Below are 9134 nucleotides of genomic sequence, written 5' to 3'. Positions count from 1 at the left end.
TTACATCTCCAAAATTCGCCATTAAACGACAAGTGTCATTTGTCGCTGCAGTTTCCTACGGTAGGCAGTTCACGAAATCTAGGTGGAATGAAACCTTGAGTAGAAGCCAGGTTAAAATAACACACACGAGCAAGCCGACCGCAGCGATCATTGCTGGCCGTGGTCGTGATCCACACAATGGATCCGGCTGTAGCGCCTTAATTGCGCAAAGCGCGGCGGGGCACCCCATGGACTCATCCACAAAGTCAGCCATTCATTCTTTGATTGGTACAGTATGTCACTTTCTCTCTCTCTTCCTCTCTCTCTCTCTCTCTCACACACTGCATCATTCTGAAAGCAGTTTACAACGCAGATAAAACGGGGGGGGAGCACTTCCAACGAACACCGCAGAAGCAATTTTTTAATAAGTTAGCGAAACAAGAAAACAAACAAACAAACAAACAAACAAACAAAAACAACAACAACAACAACAACAACAACAACAACAACAACAACAATTTATACCCCTGGGTTTCCCCAACTACTCTGGGTGGCTTCCAACAGAACATTAAAATACAATAATCTATTAATCTACCAAACATTAAAAGCTTCCCTAACCAGGGCTGCCTTCAGATGTCTTCTAAAAGTCAGATAGTTGTTTTTCTCTTTGACATCTGATGGGAGGGCATTCCACAGGGCGGGCGGCACCACCACCAAGAAGGCCCTCTGCCTGGTTCCCTGTAACTTGGCTTCTCGCAGTGAGGGAACCGCCAGAAGGCCCTTGGCGCTGGATGTCAGTGTCTGGGCAGAACAATGGGGGTGGAGACGCTCCTTCAGGTATACTGGGCTGAGGCCGTTTAGGGCTTGAAAGGTCAGCATCAACACTCTGATTTTGCTAGGAAATGTACTGGGAGCCAATGTAGGTACATAACAACATGGCAAAACTTTAGCAAATATAAGAACAGAAGAAGAAAAAACCCAGCATATTCCAATGCTATAAATATAGCAAGATTATATGCAGCATCCGATAGCAAAAATAACAAGGGAGCTGAGAACAAGGTGCTGAGAAGGCCAAGGATTGGGACCCCAGCCGTAGGGACCACCTGCATATTTCTGCATTGCACAAGGGGTTGGCCTACATGACCCCAGAGGCAGGGCCATCTTTGGAATATGCATCGTGGGGTGCAAAGATCTTTCCAGCCCCCTCAGATTTAGTTTAAAGGTAAAGGTAAAGGGACCCCTGACTGTTAGGTCCAGTCGCGGATGACTCTGGGGTTGCGGCACTCATCTCGCTTTATTGGCCAAGGGAGCCGGTGTACAGTTTCCAGGTCATGTGGCCAACAGGAGTAAGCCGCTTCTAGCAAAAGCAGAGCAGTGCACGGAAACGCCGTTTACCTTCCCGCCAGAGTGGTACCTATTTATCTACTTGCACTTTGACGTGCTTTCGAACTGCTAGGTTGGCAGGAGCAGGGACTGAGCAATGGGAGCTCACCACGTCATGGGGATTCGAACCCCCGACCTTCTGATTGGCAAGCCCAAGAGGCTCAGTGGTTTAACTCACAGCGCCACCCAAGTCCAAATTTAGTTTAGCCTCCCCCAAATCAAGTTTTATTGAGCTTTTTTTGGGGGGGGATGGCCCACCTGTAACAATGACGCACCGGGAAAAAATGCTTTTGTTTCCTCACTTGTCCATAATATTAGATGCTACGGAGTAACAGAGCGACAGAGGAGGGGGGCGGGGACTTTCGCTCCATTGCTTTTCACAGCCACTGATCAAGAGGGTCTGGCAGGGCCGTCTTATCCGGCACCATGGTGCAAAGATCCCTCTGGTTTTTAGGGAGCTGATACCACACACATTATCTCTGCTTTGGAAAAGAAAACAGGAAACAACAAATTGTTTTTGTTGCTCATTTATTATCATTGCACTTATTATTAAGTATATAACAACACCACATTGTTTTGCTTTTTCTTGTTTTTTGCAGATTTAAGACAAATTATCTTACCGGTATTATGTAAACCTTGTTTTTAACATTGTTGATTCCTTTTTAAATTCACAATACCTGCGTTATTCATGTAAAATAGAATACTTTTCCCTCTCATTCTAAGGTTCTCCTAACACCTTAATCCTTTGCTTTAATAAGGGAGACTCTAAAACAATGTGCGAACATACTTTAAATGTATTTTAAAATTTCAAATCCATCACATCAAGCCAGCTCTCAAAATTTAGGGAACTTCACTCATGCTTTTTTAAAATTCCAAGCATGCTCACAAATCAGTTAACATTATGAAAAGTAGCAATACATTCGACTAACTTCAAAAAAATTCCATTTTCTGGTTGAAACAAAGTTTGAGTATTTCCTCTCAATGCTAAATTTTGAGACGGCAAAAAAATTAGCACAATTACTCTCTCTAAAACAGCCGTCCACCTTTTCTTCTCACGTTCCATTCCGGCTTGATTTATAAAATCTACAGTTTTCCATTTCGATCTCTTCTTTTTTAGACGGACAACAGATGACCTGCACTCTTTTCATGTATTTCGCTACTTCTAGATAAATGCTCCCAGTTTTTGAAACCTGTCTTATCACTAAAAGTAGTGACATTATCATTGAAAAGTTTACAATAGAAGCAGAATACTGAATTGCTAGATTTGGTGTTCAAAAGCCAGTCTCTATTAACAGTTTCATTGTTCTTTAACTTTTTGGTGTAATACGGTAAGTATCTGAAAATGACCTATTTTTACCATCGTTGGGATAGGCATATATTTTTTTATTTGAACTGGCCCTTGGTCTATCAAAAACAATCTTTAACTTGTCTGGGACAATTTGAGGCCACAAAGAAGGATCCACTGCATTTTCATGAAACGTCACTTCCAGGGGAGTCTCAGATGTCGAGGGAGATTCAGCTGGAAGTGCAGAAGTAGAGGCTTCTTCAATACACGCGGTATGTTCTAAAAATCTCTTGAAGGTCTTTCTTCTTCATCCACGGTTGCAGAAGATGTACCTGTTAAAACAGAAATAGCATGGGTTAATACACATAAATTAAAATACAGTGGTACCTCGGTTTATGAACATAATTGGTTCCGGAAGTCTGTTCATAAACTGAAGCGTTCATAAACTGAAGCGAACTTTCCCATTGAAAGTAATGGAAAGTGAATTAATCCGTTCCAAATGGGTCTGAGGCGTTCGTAAACCGAAAGTTCGTAAACCGAGGTGTTCATAAACTGAGGTTCCACTGTAGTGGCTCAGAGAGCAATAGACCTCATGAGCACTTTGTAGGTTCAAATCCAAACTTGTGAAAAACAATGATTTAAGGTCGGCTGTTGTGCCATGTACGTCACACAACAGTTGCTCTAAATGGGCTGCAATGCCAGTACCTTCCTAAAATCCACCCATAAAAGTAATTTTTTGGAAACTTGCTATTTAATACTTACACCTATTTTCGAGATTTGCGTAAATTCTCTCAGTTGGTCAAAATATAAACATTTAATAATAAATGTATGCAAATAAGATACGTGGATAAAGTAAGTAGCTCACTTACTATGTCGAAAAAAATTCCAATTGGAGTTGTCAACTTCTTTATATTTTCTTCTTTCTCAAGTTTTCTCTTTCTGTTTTTGGAACCTGAAAGATTCTTTTTACCATCGGCCATCTGCAGAAATTAATAATAAAAAATGATAAACATGAAGGTGACGCATGAATAAATAAATATTGGCTGGCCAAGGCTTATGCCTCACTTAACTCCACATTCGGATGGACTCCGCTGTGCTCGGATCCTTCCCATACACACTGTCAACTCTCAGTCCTGGACTCGGGTGTGCAGAACCCGGCACAGCAAGAGAGCCTGAGGCGGCTTAGCAAGCCCGAGTGCCTCGTTGACTGGGCACCGCACTCTGGAAAATCAGCTAAAAAAATATGTATTTATACTTTATTTATTTCAATGAAACTGCAGTATATTCCAAAAGCAGGGACAATCAATCCACCAAAACTTAAAACATTGCACTTTAAAGTCTTAAACCGAAATTAAATTTAATTAAGGAAATGAAAACCAAAATAGCCTGGATCAGGGGTCAGCAAACTTTGTCAGCCGTGGGCCAGTCCACTGTCCCTCAGACCATGTAGTGGGCCAGACTATTTTTTTTGGGGGGGGGGAAATGAATGAATTCCTATGCCCCACAAATAACCCAGAGATGCATTTTAAATAAAAGGACATATTCTACTCATGTAAAAACATGCTGATTCCCGGACAATCCGCAGGCCAGATTGAGAAGGCGATTGGGCCGCATCCAGCCCAAGGGCCTTAGGTTGCCTACCCCTGGCCTGGAATAATGAAATGCAAGTGGAAGCACCCCTCTACTCCAAATCCACCCCACGATATCAAATAGCACAACCCAAATGGCCCCATGTTGACAAGAACCAGAAATTTTTTTTATTAAACGCACTACACAGAGGAAAACAACACCGTGCTGCTAGCAACCAAACAAAATCAATTAAATGACCATCCAAAAAATTAATATACCGTAAATTAAATGCAAAACACTGTTTTAAACAAAATATGACCTTATTCCCTTATGAGGTACCCAAGAGCCCGTAGAGAGTCCTTATGTAGGTTCCCTATTGGTAGGAGAAAATAACAGAGGCCAACCAGAGAATATTGAGAAGCAAAGCAGCTGGTAAGTCTGATCTTTATTAACTGTTGCAACAGGGTGCTCCCCACCCAGGCAGGAGAAAGGAGGAGGACCCAGAACAAAGGTGTGCCTGCCCTTATATAGACATTTAAATTGCCCACCCTGGAGTCCAAGACCACCCCCAGAAACCTCATACATAGATCCCAGAAGGGGTGTAGCCCAAGACCACCCCCAGATACATCATACCTCGCTCGCAGCCGCTGAACAGGAGCAGCAGCAGTTCCCAGCAACGCCCAACGCGCCACTCAGCCAAGCGATAAAGACGGGCCTGGGGACTGGTATATAGTAGGTATACATTTGGCGCCCGGGTGCCTCGCACCCCTTGCACCCCCAGGTAAAGATGGCCCTACCCAGAGGTCCCTTCCAATTCTAGGATTCTCAGTTTCACTTTAATCCTAGAAACATCACTCCCATGATGTTGCTCACTATCTCCCTGGGGCAGCAGCTTCCAAAGGCGGAGTGGGGTAAGCTGGAAACGCCCCTCCAGGATGGACTGCAGCCCATAATGACAATAATAAACAGTTTACAGTTATACCAAAATTTAAATAGCTGCCAACCCCACTTAAACATTTAGCCAACACCAACCCGACAAAACCAAAACCAAAATTAGAAGCACTTAAAACATTTCAGCCAGTTGCCCCAACCCAAGAGTTGTTCCAGCAATGTCCCTCTGGCCTCCCAGGAGTCTCTTTTAGCTGCTGGGGGGGGGAGAGTGAGCCCCGCCCCCTAGGCCAGGTGGAAAGGACCTTGCAGCAGGGAGCAGGTCTTCCTTCTAGCACTCACAGCAGCAGCAAATTGTGATCGTTATGGAATTCTTTTGAGTAGTAGTAATAGCAAGTGTGTGTGGATGCAGTGCAAATGCTTAAAAACACAAGGCGCAAGGCTAAAGTTGGTTCCTGGTAGGTGGGAATCATAGCTCTGTGAAGAATAAACTAGAGTTCCCAGGATTCTTTGGTAGAAGCAATGTCCTTTAAACATATGGCATAGATGTGGCCTAAGTTTTGGGACATCCCAAATGTAGCGTCCAGGCCATTGGGAGACTATGAGATGTATTGTGTTGCCATGCCCCCTGTACCTGTGGGCTTTCACACAAACACTGCTACCCCTGGGATGCTCACCTAAAATGGCATCAGGCCTAATGCTTCATTTTACATTAGTCCCTGTCTTGTGAGCTGGGCTCATGCCAAGGGGTGGCAAGACATCTACAAATGAATAAAAGACTGCAGGTTTGAACCTCTACCCCTCTCTAAACAACAACAACAACAACAACAACAACAACATATTATTATTACCCTGCCCAACTGGCTGGGTTTCCCCAGCCTCTCTAGGCAGCTCCCAACAGAATATTAAAAACACGATAAAACATCAAACATTAAAAACTTCCCTAAACAGGGCTGCCTTCAGATGTCTTCTAAAAGTCAGATATTGTTGGTTTCCTTGACATCTGATGGAAGGGTGTTCCACAGGGTGGGTGCCACCACCAAGAAGGCCCTCTGCCTGGTTCCCTGTAACCTCACTTCTCACAGGGAGGGAAATGGCAGAAGGCCCTCGGAGCTGGACCTCAGTGTCCGGGCAGGACGATGGGGGTAGAGACGCTCCTTCAGGTATACTGGACTGAGGCTGTTTAGGGCTTTCAAGGTCAGCACCAACGCTTTGAATTGTGCTCGGAAACGTACTGGGAGCCAATGTAGGTCTTTCAAGACCAGTGTTATATGGTCTTGGCAGCTGCTGCTCCTAGTCACAAGACTAGCTGCCGCATTCTGGATTAATTATAGGATGAAATCCTACAGGGTGGTTTGAACAGAATCCTCTCCTGCCCTTGATGGTTTCCCCAAATGCGTCCAAAGGGTCTCCCATCTGTTCAGAGAAGATTTATTTTATTTTTTGGGGTGGGAGGCCCACAGAGGACGAAGGAAAGGGAAGTCGCATTGCAGAAGCAGAATTCTGTCCTGCTCATGGACAGACACAATTTGACCCCGCAAATAGATACATGTATAGATTACAAATGAGATGGGCCAGACCCTCTCGGTGGTTTCAATTTCAGCCTTGTCTAAGAGGCTTCCCTGACAGCTGATGCTTGCCTTGGAGATAGCATTCCATTTGCACACCTCTTCCTCAAAAGGACGGACTCAAAATGCACCCCCAAATCACTAAGGTACTTCCAGACAAGTCATAAAGTTGAGAGGCTTCCTCCCTGTGGACAGTATTATTTACAATGCTGTGTAAATTAACGCGAATGATTATCCTGCAGGTGGCAGCACATTCCCATGTTACCAGGCTTCTAAACAAAAGCCCAGCCACTGTTTGCCATAAAATTTGTTCGCTGCATCTTAGCTTGCATATTAGTCAATACTATCTCCTTCCCCAAATAAATAAAAAATGTAAAAAAATCCTTTCTTTTCCCAGCATCTATAATGCTGTAATGTTAAGTCTTCTATACTTTTCTGGGATATGTAAGATTTGTATTTTGACAGTAAGGAACCAGATGTAACTACTTTACCTTTTTAAAAGTAAACTGCTTTACTTTCTTTCCTCTATATGGCTACAGCATGTAGGTCAGGCATCCCCAAACTTCGGCCCTCCAGATGTTTTGGACTACAATTCCCATCACCCCTGACCACTGGTCCTGTTAGCTAGGGATCATGGGAGTTGTAGACCAAAACATTTGGAGGGCCGCAGTTTGGGGATGCCTGATGTAGGATAATATCTGCCCTTGACTTCTAGCCTGCTGCCCTTTAAAATGACATTCTGCATTAAATGATCCTGTGCATATTGCTTTGAAGTAAGTTCCAGTGTCTCATTTTCAGGTAAGTTTCCCAGGTGCTACAGCTTCAGAATCTGACTGGGGAATTAAGATCCCTTGGACATGGCAGAACCTATGGTTGCAATCTGTACACACCACACTTAACTCAGGACTGCAATCCCTCAAGGGCCGCCTCTTCCCATATGAACCTAAATGGACCCTGAGATCATCTTCTCAGGCCCTTCTTCATGTGCCCCCTCCTCAAGAGGTCCAGCAGGTCTGGCAACGCAAGAACGGGGCCTTCTCTGTAGTGGCTCCCTGTCTGTGGAATGCTCTCCCCAGGGAAGTTCGCTTGGCACCTTCATTATACATCTTTAGGCGCCAGGCAAAAACATTCCTTTTTAACCAGGCCTTTGGTTGATCTCATTGACATCCAACACCCTTTTAGAATGTGGTTTTTTAAAATTAGGTTATTGTTTTTGGTTTGATTTTATATGTTGTGGTCTTCTTTGTGAACCGCCCTGAGACCTCCAGGTATAGGGTGGTGTATAAATTGAATTAATGATGATGATGATGATGATGAAGACAATAACAACAACAACAACAACAACAACAACAACTTCACACAATTAAAGATAGGAGGACTTACATCTGAGTAAACACACATAGGTTTAAGCTAAGAGGAAACTCATCTCAGTAAAATCTAGATGCTTTCTTTATACCGGGGGAGAATGTGGCAAAAGGGAGATTTTCTCCGAGCTAATATGAGAGAGGGCATATCTAAAACAGAGCCAATGTGGCGTTGCGTTTAGAGTGTGCGCTTTGAATGTGGTTCTACAGGCATTTATGACCATTTTATTTTTATTGTACTTTTGTGATTTCAACTATGTCCCATCCCCCGCCCCCCATTTTTGTATTGTTGGTTCATTGATGATTAATAGAATAATAATAATAATAATAATAGAATAATAGAATAATTTATTATTATTGGCCAAGTACATTTTCCAACATACTTGCAATTTGTTTCGGCTACATTGCAATGTAAACCTACACACACTGTTCCACTCACAATACAAATAAGCAAAGAAACCCACCCATAATTGACCTCCCCTTCAGCTACACAACTACAAATTTAACAATTTAATGGCACAAGGGGAAAAACTGTTCCTGTGCCTGGCCGGTTTTGTATATGAAGACCTGTAGCGATGTCCAGATGGGAGTAAATCTAGCAGATGATGACCGGGATGTAAAGGATCTGCTGCTCTCTTCTTAACTCTGGTAGCATAGATTGTCTCTGTTGTAGGCAAGCTAGCACCAATTACCGTTTTTGCAATTCTTGTAGCTCGTTGGAGCCTTTTCTTGTCTGTCTTGGAGGCTGTAACATACCAAGCAGTAATAGAATTACAGAGAACAGTTTCAATGATGCTTCTGTAAAATTGGATCAACACTTCCTGGGGCAATTTAAATTTCCTGCTCCAGATTGGAGGATGGGAAGAACAGGACAAAAATGAATTATGTAAATAAATATGGGTGAAATAAAATAGGTGCACTAAGAGAACCACCAGGAAGGAAACCGAATCTATTTTTTGGGTGAATATTCAAAAATTATCTTAGGTAGATAATTGAGATTAACTAAGAATAACATACATGTGATGTAAAAATGATTCTATGGGCAAACTGGCATTCTAATATAGATTAGTTCTTCAGCAAACTCCTATAAGGAACTTC

This window comes from Zootoca vivipara, chromosome 15, assembly GCF_965207765.1.
Source record: "Zootoca vivipara chromosome 15, rZooViv2.hap1.1, whole genome shotgun sequence".
NCBI lineage: Eukaryota > Metazoa > Chordata > Lepidosauria > Squamata > Lacertidae > Zootoca > Zootoca vivipara.
This window is presented reverse-complemented; position numbering follows the sequence as displayed.